Source organism: Stenella coeruleoalba, assembly GCF_951394435.1.
Source record: "Stenella coeruleoalba genome assembly, contig: scaffold_60, whole genome shotgun sequence".
Classification (NCBI taxonomy): domain Eukaryota; kingdom Metazoa; phylum Chordata; class Mammalia; order Artiodactyla; family Delphinidae; genus Stenella; species Stenella coeruleoalba.
In genome coordinates, this window is record NW_027646020.1 from 122,097 (window position 1) to 143,384 (window position 21,288).

The 21,288-nt window shown below is 43.7% G+C and overlaps 1 long non-coding RNA gene across 12 annotated transcripts in view; it reads right to left on the minus strand.

The window, feature by feature from the left end:
- LOC307181385 overlaps positions 1 to 21,288 on the minus strand; it is a 420,414-nt gene that overhangs the window by 47,582 nt on the left and 351,544 nt on the right. The window contains exon 6 of one of the 12 annotated variants that reach the window (XR_013826633.1): positions 2,454 to 2,538. The exons of 10 other annotated variants lie outside the window; for them this stretch is intronic. This is a non-coding gene — a long non-coding RNA (uncharacterized lncRNA). Of the gene's footprint in view, positions 1 to 2,453; positions 2,539 to 18,251; positions 18,329 to 21,288 lie in introns of those variants that run through there. One more of the 12 variants, XR_013826634.1, reaches the window with a different exon arrangement.

Sequence of the window (21,288 nt, forward strand, 5' to 3'; positions counted from 1 at the left end):
AGTCAGCACCTTTAACCTCCTGTTTGGCCCCGGTTGCAATTTCTGCGGAAGATGAACAGGAATAGGGAGAACCAATGAGAGACTAGCTGGAGGTGTCTGGACGGGCAAATTTAACTCTCATTTCCCACCAGAAAGAGGAAATAATCAAAGGCTCAGCATGCCGTGCCGGAACCAGATTAGGGCCTGAAGCCATCCAGCGGTGTTGCAGCCAGCTCACAAGAAAACGAGTTGAAGAAAGGAGCTCAGGGGCACTGTAACTCACAAACCTGCAGAGTTATAAATGACAGCTATCGTCCAAAAATAGACTGAAGTAAGGCTGCCAAGAGGACTTGAAAGCGGGGCAGAATTGCAGGAAACCGATTTCAGGAGGTAGACTGGAATTGCATTGAAAGCATAGGAAAAGAGGCAGAACGTCCACAATGATGCACTTGGCCAAAAAGGGCGTATGCGTTTTTTCCTGAATATATTCAGGAAAAAACGCATACGCCCTTTTTGGCCAACCAAGCAAGCTTGCAAAGGAAATCTGCACTACAATGAAGTCTCACATCCCCCAGGTCAAAAGGGCCATCTGAAAAAAGTGTAAAATCCAGAAAGGCAGGACAGGCCATGGAGAACTGGGAGCCTTGTTATGCTGATGGGCGGGATGTAAATTGCCAACAGACACTCGGGAGAAGTGTATGGTGTTTCCTGAAACATCTAAAATACAAAGCAACAGAGCCTAGGGCACTTCCACTTATGGTCCTATAGCTTAGGGAAATTAAAATCAAAAAGACACAGCCACCCCAAAGTTTGGGACGGCTCTGTTTACAAGAACCTCGTTTACAGTACAAGTTCAACATCGCAGAAAGTGAAAAATGGATAAAGAAGTTGTGGTATTTACTTACAAAGCAATATCACTCAGCAATGAAATCTATGTCATCAGACCCTTAGTAGCACAATGAGTGGATTCAGGTATGATGATTCTAACTGAAATAAGTCACACAGAAAAAGAAACATCATAAGATATCAGTAATACACGGAATGTAAACTTGGCTACACAGGAACTGAATTACAGAACAGAACAGGGACTCAAATTTAGAAAACCAACTTATGCTTGCTGAAGGGGAAAGGTGAGTTCGGGTGCTGCATAAAACCAGAGATTGAAATGAGCACAGATAAAGTTCCTTAAGCCAAATATGGAATAGACAAGAGCTACTCCTTGCTCAACGAAATGGACTCAACACCGCATATTAAACGCCTAAGAATGTACCTGACTTGTAAGTATCTTAAAACCTATGGATTGCTATGTCTCCGAAAGAGAATCAAGCATGTGTACAGGGGCATAAACGCAGCAGTGATAGGACTGGAGAGGTTCGTGAGCAAATGAAGACCCTTTGAAGTCATATTGCATGGTACCCATTCCACGGGTTTCAACTACCCAGGTTTAAGGTATTCTTCCTTCAGCTAAAACATGCATGTGGAACCTAGAGTATGATCAACCATGTGATCGGGAGACGTGTTCAAATATGTCTCAGTTTTCGTACCCTGGTACTCGGGTGCAACATTCCAGACGCTTACTAACACTCTCCCCACTTGGAGAGTCAGTCCCTTTAACCTCCTGTTTGGCCCAGTTTGCAATTTCTGCGGAAGATGAACAGGAATAGCGAGAATCAATGAGAGACTAGCTGGAGGTGTCTGGATGGGCAAATTTAACTCTCATTTCCCACCAGGAAGAGGAATTAACCAAAGGCTCAGCGTGCCGTGCCAGAACCAGATTAGGGCCTGAAGACATCCTGCGGTGTTGCGGCCAGGTCACAAGAAAGCGAGTTGAAGAAAGGAGCTCAGGGGCACTGTAATTCACAAACCTGCAGAGTTATAAATGACAGCTATCGTCCAAAAATATACTGAAGTAAGGCTGCCAAGAGGACTTGAAAGCGGGGCAGAATTGCAGGAAACCGATTTCAGGAGGTAGACTGGAATTGCATTGAAAGCATAGGAAAAGAGGCAGAACGTCCACAATGATGCACTTGGCCAAAAAGTGCGTATGCGTTTTTTCCTGAATATATTAGGAAAAAACGCATACGCACTTTTTGGCCAACCAAGCAAACTTGCAAAGGAAATCTGCACTACAATGAAGTCTCACTTCTCCCCGGTTAAAAGGGCCATCTGAAAAAAGTGTAAAATCCAAAAAGGCAGGACAGGCCATGGAGAACTGGGAGCCTTGTTATGCTGATGGGCGGGATGTAAATTGCCAACAGACACTCAGGAGAAGTGTATGGTGTTTCCTGAAACATCTAAAAAACAAAGCAACAGAGCCTAGGGCACTTCCACTTATGGTCCTATAGCTTATGGAAATTAAAATCAAAAAGACACAGCCACCCCAAAGTTTGGGACGCCTCCGTTTACAAGAACCTCGTTTACCGTACAAGTTCAATATCACAAAAGTGAAAAATGGATAAGGAACTTGTGGTACTTACGTACAATGCAGTATCACTCAGCAATGAAATCTATGTCATCAGGCCCGTAGCAGCATAATGAGTGGATTCAGGTACGATGACTCTAACTGAAATAAGTCACACAGAAAAAGAAACATCATAAGATATCAGTAATACACGGAATGTAAACCTGGCTACACAGGAACTGAATTACAGAACAGAACAGGGTCTCAAATTTAGAAAACCAACTTCTGCTTGCTTAAGGGGAAAGGTGAGTTGGGGTGCTGCATAAAACCAGAGATTGAAATGAGCACAGATAAATTTCCTTAAGCCAAATATGGAATAGACAAGAGCTACTCCTTGCTCAACGAAATGGACTCAACACCGCATATTAAACGCCTAAGAATGTACCTGACTAGTAAGTATCTTAAAACCTATGGATTGCTATGTCTCCGAAAGAGAATCAAGCATGTGTACAGGGGCATAAACGCAGCAGTGATAGGATTGGAAAGCTTCGGTGAGCAAATGAAGACCCTTTGAAGTCATATTGCATGGTACCCATTCCACGGGTTTCAACTACCCAGGTTTTAGGTATTCTTCCTTCAGCTAAAACATGCATGTGGAACCCAGAGTATGATCAACCATGTGATCGGGAGACGTGTTCAAATATGTCTCAGTTTTCGTACCCTGGTACTCAGGTGCAACATTCCAGACGCTTTACTAACACTCTCCCGACTTGGAGAGTCAGTCCCTTTAACCTCCTGTTTGGCCCAGTTTGCAATTTCTGCGGAAGATGAACAGGAATAGCGAGAACCAATGAGAGACTAGCTGGAGGTGTCTGGACGGGCAAATTTAACTCTCATTTCCCACCAGGAAGAGGAATTAACCAAAGGCTCAGCGTGCCGTGCCGGAACCAGATTAGGGCCTGAAGCCATCCTGCGGTGTTGCGGCCAGCTCACAAGAAAGCGAGTTGAAGAAAGGAGCACAGGGGCACTGTAATTCACAAACCTGCAGAGTTATAAATGACAGCTATCGTCCAAAAATATACTGAAGTAAGGCTGCCAAGAGGACTTGAAAGCGGGGCAGAATTGCAGGAAACCGATTTCAGGAGGTAGACTGGAATTGCATTGAAAGCATAGGAAAAGAGGCAGAACGTCCACAATGATGCACTTGGCCAAAAAGGGCGTATGCGTTTTTTCCTGAATATATTCAGGAAAAAACGCATATGCCCTTTTTGGCCAACCAAGCAAGCTTGCAAACGAAATCTGCACTACAATGAAGTCTCACTTCCCCCCGGTCAAAAGGGCCATCTGAAAAAAGTGTAAAATCCAGAAAGGCAGGACAGGCCATGGAGAACTGGGAGCCTTGTTATGCTGATGGGCGGGATGTAAATTGCCAACAACCACTCGGGAGAAGTGTATGGTGTTTCCTGAAACAGCTAAAAAACAAAGCAACAGAACCTAGGGCACTTCCACTTATGGTCCTATAGCTTAGGGAAATTAAAATCAAAAAGACACAGCCACCCCAAAGTTTGGAACGGCTCTGTTTACAAGAACCTCGTTTACAGTACAAGTTCAACATTGCAGAAAGTGAAAAATGGATAAAGAAGTTGTGGTATTTACTTACAAAGCAATATCACTCAGCAATGAAATCTGTGTCATCAGGCCCTTAGCAGCACAATGAGTGGATTCAGGTATGATGATTCTAACTGAAATAAGTCACACAGAAAAAGAAACATCATAAGATATCAGTAATACACGGAATGTAAACCTGGCTACACAGGAACTGAATTACAGAACAGAACAGGGTCTCAAATTTAGAAAACCAACTTATGCTTGCTTAAGGGGAAAGGTGAGTTGGGGTGCTGCATAAAACCAGAGATTGAAATGAGCACAGATAAAGTTCCTTAAGCCAAATATGGAATAGACAAGAGCTACTCCTTGCTCAACGAAATGGACTCAACACCGCATATTAAACGCCTAAGAATGTACCTGACTAGTAAGTATCTTAAAACCTATGGATTGCTATGTCTCCGAAAGAGAATCAAGCATGTGTACAGGGGCATAAACGCAGCAGTGATAGGATTGGAAAGCCTCGGTGAGCAAATGAAGACCCTTTGAAGTCATATTGCATGGTACCCATTCCACGGGTTTCAACTAACCAGGTTTTAGGTATTCTTCCTTCAGCTAAAACATGCATGTGGAACCCAGAGTATGATCAATCATGTGATCGGGAGACGTGTTCAAATATGTCTCAGTTTTCGTACCCTGGTACTCGGGTGCAACATTCCAGACGCTTTACTAACACTCTCCCGACTTGGAGAGTCAGTCCCTTTAACCTCCTGTTTGGCCCAGTTTGCAATTTCTACGGAAGATGAACAGGAATAGCGAGAACCAATGAGAGACTAGCTGGAGGTGTCTGGACGGGCAAATTTAACTCTCATTTCCCACCAGGAAGAGGAATTAACCAAAGGCTCAGCGTGCCGTGCCAGAACCAGATTAGGGCCTGAAGCCATCCTGCGGTGTTGTGGCCAGGTCACAAGAAAGCGAGTTGAAGAAAGGAGCTCAGGGGCACTGTAATTCACAAACCTGCAGAGTTATAAATGACAGCTATCGTCCAAAAATAGACTGAAGTAAGGCTGCCAAGAGGACTTGAAAGCGGGGCAGCATTGCAGGAAACCGATTTCAGGAGGTAGACTGGAATTGCATTGAAAGCATAGGAAAAGAGGCAGAACGTCCACAATGATGCACTTGGCCAAAAAAGGCGTATGCGTTTTTTCCTGAATATATTCAGGAAAAAACGCATACGCCCTTTTCGGCCAACCAAGCAAGCTTGCAAAGGAAATCTGCACTACAATGAAGTCTCATTTCCCCTCGGTCAAAAGGGACATCTGAAAAAAGTGTAAAATCCAGAAAGGCAGGACAGGCCATGGAGAACTGGGAGCCTTGTTATGCTGATGGGCGGGATGTAAATTGCCAACAACCACTCGATAGTAGTGTATGGTGTTTCCTGAAACATCTAAAAAACAAAGCAACAGAGCCTAGGGCACTTCCACTTATGGTCCTATAGCTTAGGGAATTTAAAATCAAAAAGACACAGCCACCCCAAAGTTTGGAACGGCTCTGTTTACAAGAACCTCGTTTACAGTACAAGTTCAACATCGCAGAAAGTGAAAAATGGATAAAGAAGTTGTGGTATTTACTTACAAAGCAATATCACTCAGCAATGAAATCTGTGTCATCAGGCCCTTAGCAGCACAATGAGTGGATTCAGGTATGATGATTCTAACTGAAATAAGTCACACAGAAAAAGAAACATCATAAGATATCAGTAATACACGGAATGTAAACCTGGCTACACAGGAACTGAATTACAGAACAGAACAGGGTCTCAAATTTAGAAAACCAACTTATGCTTGCTTAAGGGGAAAGGTGAGTTGGGGTGCTGCATAAAACCAGAGATTGAAATGAGCACAGATAAAGTTCCTTAAGCCAAATATGGAATAGACAAGAGCTACTCCTTGCTCAACGAAATGGACTCAACACCGCATATTAAACGCCTAAGAATGTACCTGACTAGTAAGTATCTTAAAACCTATGGATTGCTATGTCTCCGAAAGAGAATCAAGCATGTGTACAGGGGCATAAACGCAGCAGTGATAGGATTGGAAAGCTTCGGTGAGCAAATGAAGACCCTTTGAAGTCATATTGCATGGTACCCATTCCACGGGTTTCAACTACCCAGGTTTTAGGTATTCTTCCTTCAGCTAAAACATGCATGTGGAACCCAGAGTATGATCAACCATGTGATCGGGAGACGTGTTCAAATATGTCTCAGTTTTCGTACCCTGGTACTCAGGTGCAACATTCCAGACGCTTTACTAACACTCTCCCGACTTGGAGAGTCAGTCCCTTTAACCTCCTGTTTGGCCCAGTTTGCAATTTCTGCGGAAGATGAACAGGAATAGCGAGAACCAATGAGAGACTAGCTGGAGGTGTCTGGACGGGCAAATTTAACTCTCATTTCCCACCTGGAAGAGGAATTAACCAAAGGCTCAGCGTGCCGTGCCGGAATCAGATTAGGGCCTGAAGCCATCCTGCGGTGTTGCGGCCAGCTCACAAGAAAGCGAGTTGAAGAAAGGAGCTCAGGGGCACTGTAATTCACAAACCTGCAGAGTTATAAATGACAGCTATCGTCCAAAAATAGACTGAAGTAAGGCTGCCAAGAGGACTTGAAAGCGGGGCAGAATTGCAGGAAACCGATTTCAGGAGGTAGACTGGAATTGCATTGAAAGCATAGGAAAAGAGGCAGAACGTCCACAATGATGCACTTGGCCAAAAAGGGTGTATGCGTTTTTTCCTGAATATATTCAGGAAAAAACGCATACGCCCTTTTTGGCCAACCAAGCAAGCTTGCAAACGAAATCTGCACTACAATGAAATCTCACTTCCCCCCGGTCAAAAGGGCCATCTGAAAAAAGTGTAAAATCCAGAAAGGCAGGACAGGCCATGGAGAACTGGGAGCCTTGTTATGCTGATGGGCGGGATGTAAATTGCCAACAACCACTCGGGAGAAGTGTATGGTGTTTCCTGAAACATCTAAAAAACAAAGCAACAGAAACTAGGGCACTTCCACTTATGGTCCTATAGCTTAGGGAAAATAAAATCAAAAAGACACAGCCACCCCAAAGTTTGGAACGGCTCTGTTTACAAGAACCTCGTTTACAGTACAAGTTCAACATCGCAGAAAGTGAAAAATGGATAAAGAAGTTGTGGTATTTACTTACAAAGCAATATCACTCAGCAATGAAATCTGTGTCATCAGGCCCTTAGCAGCACAATGAGTGGATTCAGGTATGATGATTCTAACTGAAATAAGTCACACAGAAAAAGAAACATCATAAGATATCAGTAATACACGGAATGTAAACTTGGCTACACAGGAACTGAATTACAGAACAGAACAGGGTCTCAAATTTAGAAAACCAACTTATGCTTGCTTAAGGGTAAAGGTGAGTTGGGGTGCTGCATAAAACCAGAGATTGAAATGAGCACAGATAAAGTTCCTTAAGCCAAATATGGAATAGACAAGAGCTACTCCTTGCTCAACGAAATGGACTCAACACCGCATATTAAACGCCTAAGAATGTACCTGACTAGTAAGTATCTTAAAACCTATGGATTGCTATGTCTCCGAAAGAGAATCAAGCATGTGTACAGGGGCATAAACGCAGCAGTGATAGGATTGGAGAGGTTCGGTGAGCAAATGAAGACCCTTTGAAGTCATATTGCATGGTACCCATTCCACGGGTTTCAACTACCCAGGTTTAAGGTATTCTTCCTTCAGCTAAAACATGCATGTGGAACCCAGAGTATGATCAACCATGTGATCGGGAGACGTGTTCAAATATGTCTCAGTTTTCCTCCCCTGGTACTCGGGTGCAATATTCCAGACGCTTTACTAACACTCTCCCCACTTGGAGAGTCAGTCCCTTTAACCTCCTGTTTGGCCCAGTTTGCAATTTCTGCGGAAGATGAACAGGAATAGCGAGAACCAATGAGAGGCTACCTGGAGGTGTATGGACGGGCAAATTTAACTCTCATTTCCCACCAGGAAGAGGAAATAACCAAAGGCTCAGCGTGCCGTACCGGAACCAGATTAGGGCCTGAAGCCATCCTGCGGTGTTGCGGCCAGCTCACAAGAAAGCGAGTTGAAGAAAGGAGCTCAGGGGCACTATAATTCACAAACCTGCAGAGTTATAAATGACAGCTATCGTCCAAAAATAGACTGAAGTAAGGCTGCCAAGAGGACTTGAAAGCGGGGCAGAATTGCAGGAAACCGATTTCAGGAGGTAGACTGGAATTGCATTGAAAGCATAGGAAAAGAGGCAGAACGTCCACAATGATGCACTTGGCCAAAAAGGGCGTATGCGTTTTTTCCTGAATATATTCAGGAAAAAACGCATACGCCCTTTCTGGCCAACCAAGCAAGCTTGCAAAGGAAATCTGCACTACAATGAAGTCTCACTTCCCCCCGGTCAAAAGGGCCATCTGAAAAAAGTGTAAAATCCAGAAAGGCAACAGTCCATTGAGAACTGGGAGCCTTGTTATGCTGATGGGCGGGATGTAAATTGCCAACAGACACTCGGGAGAAGTGTATGGTGTTTCCTAAAACATCTAAAAAACAAAGCAACAGAGCCTAGGGCACTTCCACTTATGGTCCTATAGCTTAGGGAAATTAAAATCAAAAACACACAGCCACCCCAAAGTTTGGAATGGCTCTGTTTACAAGAACCTCGTTTACAGTACAAGTTCAACATCGCAGAAAGTGAAAAATGGATAAAGAAGTTGTGGTATTTACTTACAAAGCAATATCACTCAGCAATGAAATCTGTGTCATCAGGCCCTTAGCAGCACAATGAGTGGATTCAGGTATGATGATTCTAACTGAAGTAAGTCACACAGAAAAAGAAACATCATAAGATATCAGTAATACACGGAATGTAAACTTGGCTACACAGGAACTGAATTACAGAACAGAACAGGGACTCAAATTTAGAAAACCAACTTATGCTTGCTTAAGGGTAAAGGTGAGTTGGGGTGCTGCATAAAACCAGAGATTGAAATGAGCACAGATAAATTTCCTTAAGCCAAATATGGAATAGACAAGAGCTACTCCTTGCTCAACGAAATGGACTCAACACCGCATATTAAACGCCTAAGAATGTACCTGACTTGTAAGTATCTTAAAACCTATGGATTGCTATGTCTCCAAAAGAGAATCAAGCATGTGTACAGGGGCATAAACGCAGCAGTGATAGGATTGGAGAGGTTGGGTGAGCAAATGAAGACCCTTTGAACTCATATTGCATGGTACCCATTCCACGTGTTTCAACTACCTAGGTTTAAGGTATTCTTCCTTCATCTAAAACATGCATGTGGAACCTAGAGTATGATCAACCATGTGATCGGGAGACGTGTTCAAATATGTCTCAGTTTTCGTACCCTGGTACTCGGGTGCAACATTCCAGACGCTTTACTAACACTCTCCCGACTTGGAGAGTCAGTCCCTTTAACCTCCTGTTTGGCCCAGTTTGCAATTTCTGCGGAAGATGAACAGGAATAGCGAGAAACAATGGAGACTAGCTGGAGGTGTCTGGACGGGCAAATTTAACTCTCATTTCCTACCAGGAAGAGGAATTAACCAAAGGCTCAGCGTGCCATGCCAGAATCAGATTAGGGCCTGAAGCCATCCTGCGGTGTTGCGGCCAGGTCACAAGAAAGCGAGTTGAAGAAAGGAGCTCAGGGGCACTGTAATTCACAAACCTGCAGAGTTATAAATGACAGCTATTGTCCAAAAATATACTGAAGTAAGGCTGCCAAGAGGACTTGAAAGCGGGGCAGAATTGCAGGAAACCGATTTCAGGAGGTAGACTGGAATTGCATTGAAAGCATAGGAAAAGAGGCAGAACGTCCACAATGATGCACTTGGCCAAAAAGGGCGTATGCGTTTTTTCCTGAATATATTCAGGAAAAAACGCATACGCCCTTTTTGGCCAACCAAGCAAGCTTGCAAAGGAAATCTGCACTACAATGAAGTCTCACTTCCCCCCAGTCAAAAGGGCCATCTGAAAAAAGTGTAAAATCCAGAAAGGCAGGACAGGCCATGGAGAACTGGGAGCCTTGTTATGCTGATGGGCGGGATGTAAATTGCCAACAGACACTCGGGAGAAGTGTATGGTGTTTCCTGAAACATCTAAAAAACAAAGCAACAGAGCCTAGGGCACTGCCACTTATGGTCCTATAGCTTAGGGAAATTAAAATCAAAAAGACACAGCCACCCCAAAGTTTGGGACGCCTCTGTTTACAAGAACCTCGTTTACAGTACAAGTTCAACATCGCAGAAAGTGAAAAATGGATAAAGAAGTTGTGGTATTTACTTACAAAGCAATATCACTCAGCAATGAAATCTATGTCATCAGGCCCTTAGCATCACAATGAGTGGATTCAGGTATGATGATTCTAACTGAAATAAGTTACACAGAAAAAGAAACATCATAAGATATCATTAATACACGGAATGTAAACTTGGCTACACAGGAACTGAATTACAGAACAGAACAGGGTCTCAAATTTAGAAAAGCAACTTATGCTTGCTTAAGGGTAAAGGTGAGTTGGGGTGCTGCATAAAACCAGAGATTGAAATGAGCACAGATAAAGTTCCTTAAGTCAAATATGGAATAGACAAGAGCTACTCCTTGCTCAACGAAATGGACTCAACACCGCATATTAAACGCCTAAGAATGTACCTGACTAGTAAGTATCTTAAAACCTATGGATTGTTATGTCTCCGAAAGAGAATCAAGCATGTGTACAGGGGCATAAACGCAGCAGTGATAGGATTGGAGAGGTTCGGTGAGCAAATGAAGACCCTTTGAAGTCATATTGCATGGTACCCATTACACGGGTCTCAACTCTCCAGGTTTAAGGTATTCTTCCTTCAGCTAAAACATGCATGTGGAACCCAAGTATGATCAACCATGTGAATGGGAGACGTGTTCAAATATGTCTCAGTTTTCCTCCCCTGGTACTCGGGTGCAACATTCCAGACGCTTTACTAACACTCTCCCCACTTGGAGAGTCAGCGCCTTTAACCTCCTGTTTGGCCCAGTTTGCAATTTCTGCGGAAGATGAACAGGAATAGCGAGAACCAATGAGAGGCTAGCTGGAGGTGTCTGGACGGGCAAATTTAACTCTCAATTCCCACCAGGAAGAGGAAATAACCAAAGGCTTAGCGTGCCGTACCGGAACCAGATTAGGGCCTGAAGCCATCCTGCGGTGTTGCGGCCAGCTCAAAAGAAAGCGAGTTGAAGAAAGGAGCTCAGGGGCACTGTAATTCACAAACCTGCAGAGTTATAAATGACAGCTATTGTCCAAAAATATACTGAAGTAAGGCTGCCAAGAGGACTTGAAAGCGGGGCAGAATTGCAGGAAACCGATTTCAGGAGGTAGACTGGAATTACATTGAAAGCATAGGAAAAGAGGCAGAACGTCCACAATGATGCACTTGGCCAAAAAGGGCGTATGCGTTTTTTCCTGAATATATTCAGGAAAAAACGCATACGTCCTTTTTGGCCAACCAAGCAAGCTTGCAAAGGAAATCTGCACTACAATGAAGTCTCACTTCCCCCCGGTCAAAAGGGCCATCTGAAAAAAGTGTAAAATCCAGAAAGGCAGGACAGGCCATGGAGAACTGGGAGCCTTGTTATGCTGATGGGCGGGATGTAAATTGCCAACAACCACTCGGGAGAAGTGTATGGTGTTTCCTGAAACATCTAAAAAACAAAGCAACAGAACCTAGGGCACTTCCACTTATGGTCCTATAGCTTAGGGAAATTAAAATCAAAAAGACACAGCCACCCCAAAGTTTGGAATGGCTCTGTTTACAAGAACCTCGTTTACAGTACAAGTTCAACATCGCAGAAAGTGAAAAATGGATAAAGAAGTTGTGGTATTTACTTACAAAGCAATATCACTCAGCAATGAAATCTGTGTCATCAGGCCCTTAGCAGCACAATGAGTGGATTCAGGTATGATGATTCTAACTGAAGTAAGTCACACAGAAAAAGAAACATCATAAGATATCAGTAATACACGGAATGTAAACTTGGCTACACAGGAACTGAATTACAGAACAGAACAGGGACTCAAATTTAGAAAACCAACTTATGCTTGCTTAAGGGTAAAGGTGAGTTGGGGTGCTGCATAAAACCAGAGATTGAAATGAGCACAGATAAAGTTCCTTAAGCCAAATATGGAATAGACAAGAGCTACTCCTTGCTCAACGAAATGGACTCAACAACGCATATTAAACGCCTAAGAATGTACCTGACTTGTAAGTATCTTAAAACCTATGGATTGCTATGTCTCCAAAAGAGAATCAAGCATGTGTACAGGGGCATAAACGCAGCAGTGATAGGATTGGAGAGGTTGGGTGAGCAAATGAAGACCCTTTGAACTCATATTGCATGGTACCCATTCCACGTGTTTCAACTACCTAGGTTTAAGGTATTCTTCCTTCATCTAAAACATGCATGTGGAACCTAGAGTATGATCAACCATGTGATCGGGAGACGTGTTCAAATATGTCTCAGTTTTCGTACCCTGGTACTCGGGTGCAACATTCCAGACGCTTTACTAACACTCTCCCGACTTGGAGAGTCAGTCCCTTTAACCTCCTGTTTGGCCCAGTTTGCAATTTCTGCGGAAGATGAACAGGAATAGCGAGAACCAATGGAGACTAGCTGGAGGTGTCTGGACGGGCAAATTTAACTCTCATTTCCTACCAGGAAGAGGAATTAACCAAAGGCTCAGCGTGCCATGCCAGAATCAGATTAGGGCCTGAAGCCATCCTGCGGTGTTGCGGCCAGGTCACAAGAAAGCGAGTTGAAGAAAGGAGCTCAGGGGCACTGTAATTCACAAACCTGCAGAGTTATAAATGACAGCTATCGTCCAAAAATACACTGAAGTAAGGCTGCCAAGAGGACTTGAAAGCGGGGCAGAATTGCAGGAAACCGATTTCAGGAGGTAGACTGGAATTGCATTGAAAGCATAGGAAAAGAGGCAGAACGTCCACAATGATGCACTTGGCCAAAAAGGGCGTATGCGTTTTTTCCTGAATATATTCAGGAAAAAACGCATACGCCCTTTTTGGCCAACCAAGCAAGCTTGCAAAGGAAATCTGCACTACAATGAAGTCTCACTTCCCCCCAGTCAAAAGGGCCATCTGAAAAAAGTGTAAAATTCAGAAAGGCAGGACAGGCCATGGAGAACTGGGAGCCTTGTTATGCTGATGGGCGGGATGTAAATTGCCAACAGACACTCGGGAGAAGTGTATGGTGTTTCCTGAAACATCTAAAAAACAAAGCAACAGAGCCTAGGGCACTGCCACTTATGGTCCTATAGCTTAGGGAAATTAAAATCAAAAAGACACAGCCACCCCAAAGTTTGGGACGCCTCTGTTTACAAGAACCTCGTTTACAGTACAAGTTCAACATCGCAGAAAGTGATAAATGGATAAAGAAGTTGTGGTATTTACTTACAAAGCAATATCACTCAGCAATGAAATCTGTGTCATCAGGCCCTTAACATCACAATGAGTGGATGCAGGTATGATGATTCTAACTGAAATAAGTCACACAGAAAATGAAACATCATAAGATATCAGTAATACACGGAATGTAAACTTGGCTACACAGGAACTGAATTACAGAACAGAACAGGGTCTCAAATTTAGAAAACCAACTTATGCTTGCTTAAGGGTAAAGGTGAGTTGCGGTGCTGCATAAAACCAGAGATTGAAATGAGCACAGATAAAGTTCCTTAAGTCAAATATGGAATAGACAAGAGCTACTCCTTGCTCAACTAAATGGACTCAACACCGCATATTAAACGCCTAAGAATGTACCTGACTAGTAAGTATCTTAAAACCTATGGATTGCTATGTCTCCGAAAGAGAATCAAGCATGTGTACAGGGGCATAAACGCAGCAGTGATAGGATTGGAGAGGTTCGGTGAGCAAATGAAGACCCTTTGAAGTCATATTGCATGGTACCCATTACACGGGTCTCAACTCTCCAGGTTTAAGGTATTCTTCCTTCAGCTAAAACATGCATGTGGAACCCAAGTATGATCAACCATGTGAACGGGAGACGTGTTCAAATATGTCTCAGTTTTCCTCCCCTGGTACTCGGGTGCAACATTCCAGACGCTTTACTAACACTCTCCCCACTTGGAGAGTCAGCGCCTTTAACCTCCTGTTTGGCCCAGTTTGCAATTTCTGCGGAAGATGAACAGGAATAGCGAGAACCAATGAGAGGCTAGCTGGAGGTGTCTGGACGGGCAAATTTAACTCTCATTTCCCACCAGGAAGAGGAAATAACCAAAGGCTTAGCGTGCCGTACCGGAACCAGATTAGGGCCTGAAGCCATCCTGCGGTGTTGCGGCCAGCTCAAAAGAAAGCGAGTTGAAGAAAGGAGCTCAGGGTCACTGTAATTCACAAACCTGCAGAGTTATAAATGACAGCTATCGTCCAAAAATAGACTGAAGTAAGGCTGCCAAGAGGACTTGAAAGCGGGGCAGAATTGCAGGAAACCGATTTCAGGAGGTAGACTGGAATTGCATTGAAAGCATAGGAAAAGAGGCAGAACGTCCACAATGATGCACTTGGCCAAAAAGGGCGTATGCGTTTTTTCCTGAATATATTCAGGAAAAAACGCATACGCCCTTTTTGGCCAACCAAGCAAGCTTGCAAAGGAAATCTGCACTACAATGAAGTCTCACTTCCCCCCGGTCAAAAGGGCCATCTGAAAATAGTGTAAAATCCAGAAAGGCAGGACAGGCCATGGAGAACTGGGAGCCTTGTTATGCTGATGGGCGGGATGTAAATTGCCACCAACCACTCGGGAGAAGTGTATGGTGTTTCCTGAAACATCTAAAAAACAAAGCAACAGAACCTAGGGCACTTCCACTTATGGTCCTATAGCTTAGGGAAATTAAAATCAAAAAGACACAGCCACCCCAAAGTTTGGAACGGTTCTGTTTACAAGAACCTCGTTTATACTAGAAGTTCAACATCACAGAAAGTGAAAAATGGATAAAGAAGTTGTGGTATTTACTTACAAAGCAATATCACTCAGCAATAAAATCTGTGTCATCAGGCCCTTAGCAGCACAATGAGTGGATTCAGGTATGATGATTCTAACTGAAATAAGTCACACAGAAAAAGAAACATCATAAGATATCAGTAATACACGGAATGTAAACTTGGCTACACAGGAACTGAATTACAGAACAGAACAGGGTCTCAAATTTAGAAAACCAACTTATTCTTGCTTAAGGGTAAAGGTGAGTTGGGGTGCTGCATAAAACCAGAGATTGAAATGAGCACAGATAAACTTCCTTAAGCCAAATATGGAATAGACAAGAGCTACTCCTTGCTCAACGAAATGGACTCAACACCCCATATTAAACGCCTAACAATGTACCTGACTAGTAAGTATCTTAAAACCTATGGATTGCTATGTCTCCGAAAGAGAATCAAGCATGTGTACAGGGGCATAAACGCAGCAGTGCTAGGATTGGAGAGGTTCGGTGAGCAAATGAAGACCCTTTGAAGTCATATTGCATGGTACCCATTCCACAGGTTTCAACTACCCAGGTTTAAGGTATTCTTCCTTCAGCTAAAACATGCATGTGGAACCTAGAGTATGATCAACCATGTGATCGGGAGATGTGTTCAAATATGTCTCAGTTTTCCTCCCCTGGTACTCGGGTGCAACATTCCAGACGCTTTACTAACACTCTCCCCACTTGGAGAGTCACTCCCTTTAACCTCCTGTTTGGCCCACTTTGCAATTTCTGCGGAAGATGAACAGGAATAGCGAGAACCAATGAGAGGCTAGCTGGAGGTGTCTGGACGGGCAAATTTAACTCTCATTTCCCACCAGGAAGAGGAATTAACCAAAGGCTCAGCATGCCGGGCCGGAACCAGATTAGGGCCTGAAGCCATCCTGCGGTGTTGCGGCCAGGTCACAAGAAAGCGAGTTGAAGAAAGGAGCTCAGGGGCACTGTAATTCACAAACCTGCAGAGTTATAAATGACAGCTATCGTCCAAAAATAGACTGAAGTAAGGCTGCCAAGAGGACTTGAAAGTGGGGCAGAATTGCAGGAAACCGATTTCAGGAGGTAGACTGGAATTGCATTGAAAGCATAGGAAAAGAGGCAGAACGTCCACAATGATGCACTTGGCCAAAAAGGGCGTATGCGTTTTTTCCTGAATATAATCAGGAAAAAACGCATACGCCCTTTTTGGCCAACCAAGCAAGCTTGCAAAGGAAATCTGCACTACAATGAAGTCTCACTTCCCCCCGGTCAAAAGGGCCATCTGAAAAAAGTGTAAAATCCAGAAAGGCAACAGGCCATTGAGAACTGGGTGCCTTGTTATGCTGATGGGCGGGATGTAAATTGCCAACAGACACTAGGGAGAAGTGTATGGTGTTTCCTGAAACATCTAAAAAACAAAGCAACAGAGCCTAGGGCACTTCCACTTATGGTCCTATAGCTTAGGGAAATTAAAATCAAAAAGACACAGCCACCCCAAACTTTGGAACGGCTCTGTTTACAAGAACCTCATTTACAGTACAAGTTCAACATCACAGAAAGTGAAAAATGGATAAAGAACTTGTGGTACTTACGTACAATGCAGTATCACTCAGCAATGAAATCTATGTCATCAGGCCCGTAGCAGCATAATGAGTAGATTCAGGTACGATGATTCTAACTGAAATAAGTCACACAGAAAAAGAAACATCATAAGATATCACTAATACACGGAATGTAAACTTGGCTACACAGGAACTGAATTCCAAAACAGAACAGGTTCTCAAATTTAGAAAACCAACTTATGCTTGCTTAAGGGGAAAGGTGAGTTGGGTTGCTGCATAAAACCAGAGATTGAAATGAGCACAGATAAAGTTCCTTAAGCCAAATATGGAATAGACAAGAGCTACTCCTTGCTCAACAAAATGGACTCAACACCGCATATTAAGCGCCTAAGAATGTACCTGACTAGTAAGTATCTTAAAACCTATGGATTGCTATCTCTCCGAAAGAGAATCAAGGATGTGTACAGGGGCATAAACGCAGCAGTGATAGGATTGGAGAGGTTCGGTGAGCAAATGAAGACCCTTTGAAGTCATATTGCATGGTACCCATTCCACGGGTTTCAACTACCCAGGTTTTAGGTATTCTTCCTTCAGCTAAAACATGCATGTGGAACCCAGAGTATGATCAACCATGTGATCAGGAGACGTGTTCAAATATGTCTCAGTTTTCCTCCCCTGGTACTCGAGTGCAACATTCCAGACGCTTTACTAACACTCTCCCCACTTGGAGAGTCAGCGCCTTTAACCTCCTGTTTGGCCCAGTTTGCAATTTCTGCGGAAGATGAACAGGAATAGCGAGAACCAATGAGAGGCTAGCTGGAGGTGTGTGGACGGGCAAATTTAACTCTCATTTCCCAACAGGAAGAGGAAATAACCAAAGGCTCAGCGTGCCGTACCGGAACCAGATTAGGGCCTGAAGCCATCCTGCGGTGTTGCGGCCAGGTCACAAGAAAGCGAGTTGAAGAAAGGAGCTCAGGGGCACTGTAATTCACAAACCTGCAGAGTTATAAATGACAGCTATCGTCCAAAAATAGACTGAAGTAAGGCTGCCAAGAGGACTTGAAAGTGGGGCAGAATTGCAGGAAACCGATTTCAGGAGGTAGACTGGAATTCCATTGAAAGCATAGGAAAAGAGGCAGAACGTCCACAATGATGCACTTGGCCAAAAAGGGCGTATGCGTTTTTTCCTGAATATATTCAGGAAAAAACGCATACGCCCTTTTTGGCCAACCAAGCAAGCTTGCAAAGGAAATCTGCACTACAATGAAGTCTCACTTCCCCCCGGTCAAAAGGGCCATCTGAAAAAAGTGTAAAATCTAGAAAGGCAACAGGCCATTGAGAACTGGGAGCCTTGTTATGCTGATGGGCGGGATGTAAATTGCCAACAACCACTCGGGAGAAGTGTATGGTGTTTCCTGAAACATCTAAAAAACAAAGCAACAGAGCCTAGGGCACTGCCACTTATGGTCCTATAGCTTAGGGAAATTAAAATCAAAAAGACACAGCCACCCCAAAGTTTGGAACGGCTCTGTTTACAAGAACCTCGTTTACAGTACAAGTTCAACATCGCAGAAAGTGAAAAATGGATAAAGAAGTTGTGGTATTTACTTACAAAGCAATATCACTCAGCAATGAAATCTATGTCATCAGGCCCTTAGCATCACAATGAGTGGATTCAGGTATGATGATTCTAACTGAAATAAGTCACACAGAAAAAGAAACATCATAAGATATCAGTAATACACGGAATGTAAACTTGGCTACACAGGAACTGAATTACAGAACAGAACAGGGTCTCAAATTTAGAAAACCAACTTATGCTTGCTTAAGGGTAAAGGTGAGTTGGGGTGCTGCATAAAACCAGAGATTGAAATGAGCACAGATAAAGTTCCTTAAGTCAAATATGGAATAGACAAGAGCTACTCCTTGCTCAACGAAATGGACTCAACACCGCATATTAAACGCCTAAGAATGTACCTGACTAGTAAGTATCTTAAAACCTATGGATTGCTATGTCTCCGAAAGAGAATCAAGCATGTGTACAGGGGCATAAACGCAGCAGTGATAGGATTGGAGAGGTTCGGTCAGCAAATGAAGACCCTTTGAAGTCATATTGCATGGTACCCATTACACGGGTCTCAACTCTCCAGGTTTAAGGTATTCTTCCTTCAGCTAAAACATGCATGTGGAACCCAAGTATGATCAACCATGTGAACGGGAGACGTGTTCAAATATGTCTCAGTTTTCCTCCCCTGGTACTCGGGTGCAACATTCCAGACGCTTTACTAACAGTCTCCCCACTTGGAGAGTCAGCGCCTTTAACCTCCTGTTTGGCCCAGTTTGCAATTTCTGCGGAAGATGAACAGGAATAGCGAGAACCAATGAGAGGCTAGCTGGAGGTGTCTGGACGGGCAAATTTAACTCTCATTTCCCAACAGGAAGAGGAAATAACCAAAGGCTCAGCGTGCCGTACCGGAACCAGATTAGGACCTGAAGCCATCCTGCGGTGTTGCGGCCAGCTCAAAAGAAAGCGAGTTAAAGAAAGGAGCTCAGGGGCACTGTAATTCACAAACCTGCAGAGTTATAAATGACAGCTATCGTCCAAAAATAGACTGAAGTAAGGCTGCCAAGAGGACTTGAAAGTGGGGCAGAATTGCAGGAAACCGATTTCAGGAGGTAGACTGGAATTGCATTGAAAGCATAGGAAAAGAGGCAGAACGTCCACAATGATGCACTTGGCCAAAAAGGGCGTATGCGTTTTTTCCTGAATATATTCAGGAAAAAACGCATACGCCCTTTTTGGCCAACCAAGCAAGCTTGCAAAGGAAATCTGCACTACAATGAAGTCTCACTTTCCCCCGGACAAAAGGGCCATCTGAAAAAAGTGTAAAATCCAGAAAGGCAGGACAGGCCATGGAGAACTGAGAGCCTTGTTATGCTGAAGGGCGGGATGTAAACTGCCAACAAACACTAGGGAGAAGTGTATGGTGTTTCCTGAAACATCTAAAAAACAAAGCAACAGAGCCTAGGGCACTTCCACTTATGGTCCTATAGCTTAGGGAAATTAAAATCAAAAAGACACAGCCACCCCAAAGTTTGGAACGGCTCTGTTTACAAGAACCTCGTTTACAGTACAAGTTCAACATCGCAGAAAGTGAAAAATAGATAAAGAAGTTGTGGTATTTACTTACAAAACAATATCACTCAGCAATGAAATCTGTGTCATCAGGCCCTTAGCAGCATAATGAGTAGATTCAGGTACGATGATTCTAACTGAAATAAGTCACACAGAAAAAGAAACATCATAAGATATCACTAATACACGGAATGTAAACTTGGCTACACAGGAACTGAATTACAGAACAGAACAGGGTCTCAAATTTAGAAAACCAACTTATGCTTGCTTAAGGGGGAAGGTGAGTTGGGGTGCTGCATAAAACCAGAGATTGAAATGAGCACAGATAAAGTTCCTTAAGCCAAATATGGAATAGACAAGAGCTACTCCTTGCTCAAGGAAATGGACTCAACACCGCATATTAAACGCCTAAGAATGTACCTGAGTAGTAAGTATCTTAAAACCTATGGATTGCTATGTCTCCGAAAGAGAATCAAGCATGTGTACAGGGGCATAAACGCAGCAGTGATAGGATTGGAGATGTTCGGTGAGCAAATGAAGACCCTTTGAAGTCATATTGCATTGTACCCATTCCATGGGTTTCAACTACCCAGGTTTTAGGTATTCTTCCTTCAGCTAAAACATGCATGTGGAACCCAGAGTATGATCAACCATGTGATCGGGAGACGTGTTCAACTATGTCTCAGTTTTCGTACCCTTGTTCTCGGGTGCAACATTCCAGACGCTTTACTAACACTCTCCCGACTTGGAGAGTCAGTCCCTTTAACCTCCTGTTTGGCCCAGTTTGCAATTTCTGTGGAAGATGAACAGGAATAGCGAGAACCAATGAGAGACTAGCTGGAGGTGTCTGGATGGGCAAATTTAACTCTCATTTCCCACCAGGAAGAGGAATTAACCAAAGGCTCAGCGTGCCGTGCCAGAACCAGATTAGGGCCTGAAGACATCCTGCGGTGTTGCGGCCAGGTCACAGGAAAGCGAGTTGAAGAAAGGAGCTCAGGGGTACTGTAATTCACAAACTTGCAGAGTTATAAATGACAGCTATCGTCCAAAAATAGACTGAAGTAAGGCTGCCAAGAGGACTTGAAAGCGGGGCAGAATTACAGGAAACCGATTTCAGGAGGTAGACTGGAATTGCATTGAAAGCATAGGAAAAGAGGCAGAACGTCCACAATGATGCACTTGGCCAAAAAGGGCTTATGCGTTTTATCCTGAATATATTCAGGAAAAAACGCATACGCCCTTTTTGGCCAACCAAGCAAACTTGCAAAGGAAATCTGCACTACAATGAAGTCTCACTTCCCCCCGGTCAAAAGGGCCATCTGAAAAAAGTGTAAAATCCAGAAAGGCAGGACAGGCCATGGAGAACTGGGAGCCTTGTTATGCTGATGGGCGGGATGTAAATTGCCAACAGACACTTGGGAGAAGTGTATGGTGTTTCCTGAAACATCTAAAAAACAAAGCAACAGAGCCTAGGGCACTTCCACTTATGGTCCTATAGCTTAGGGAAATTAAAA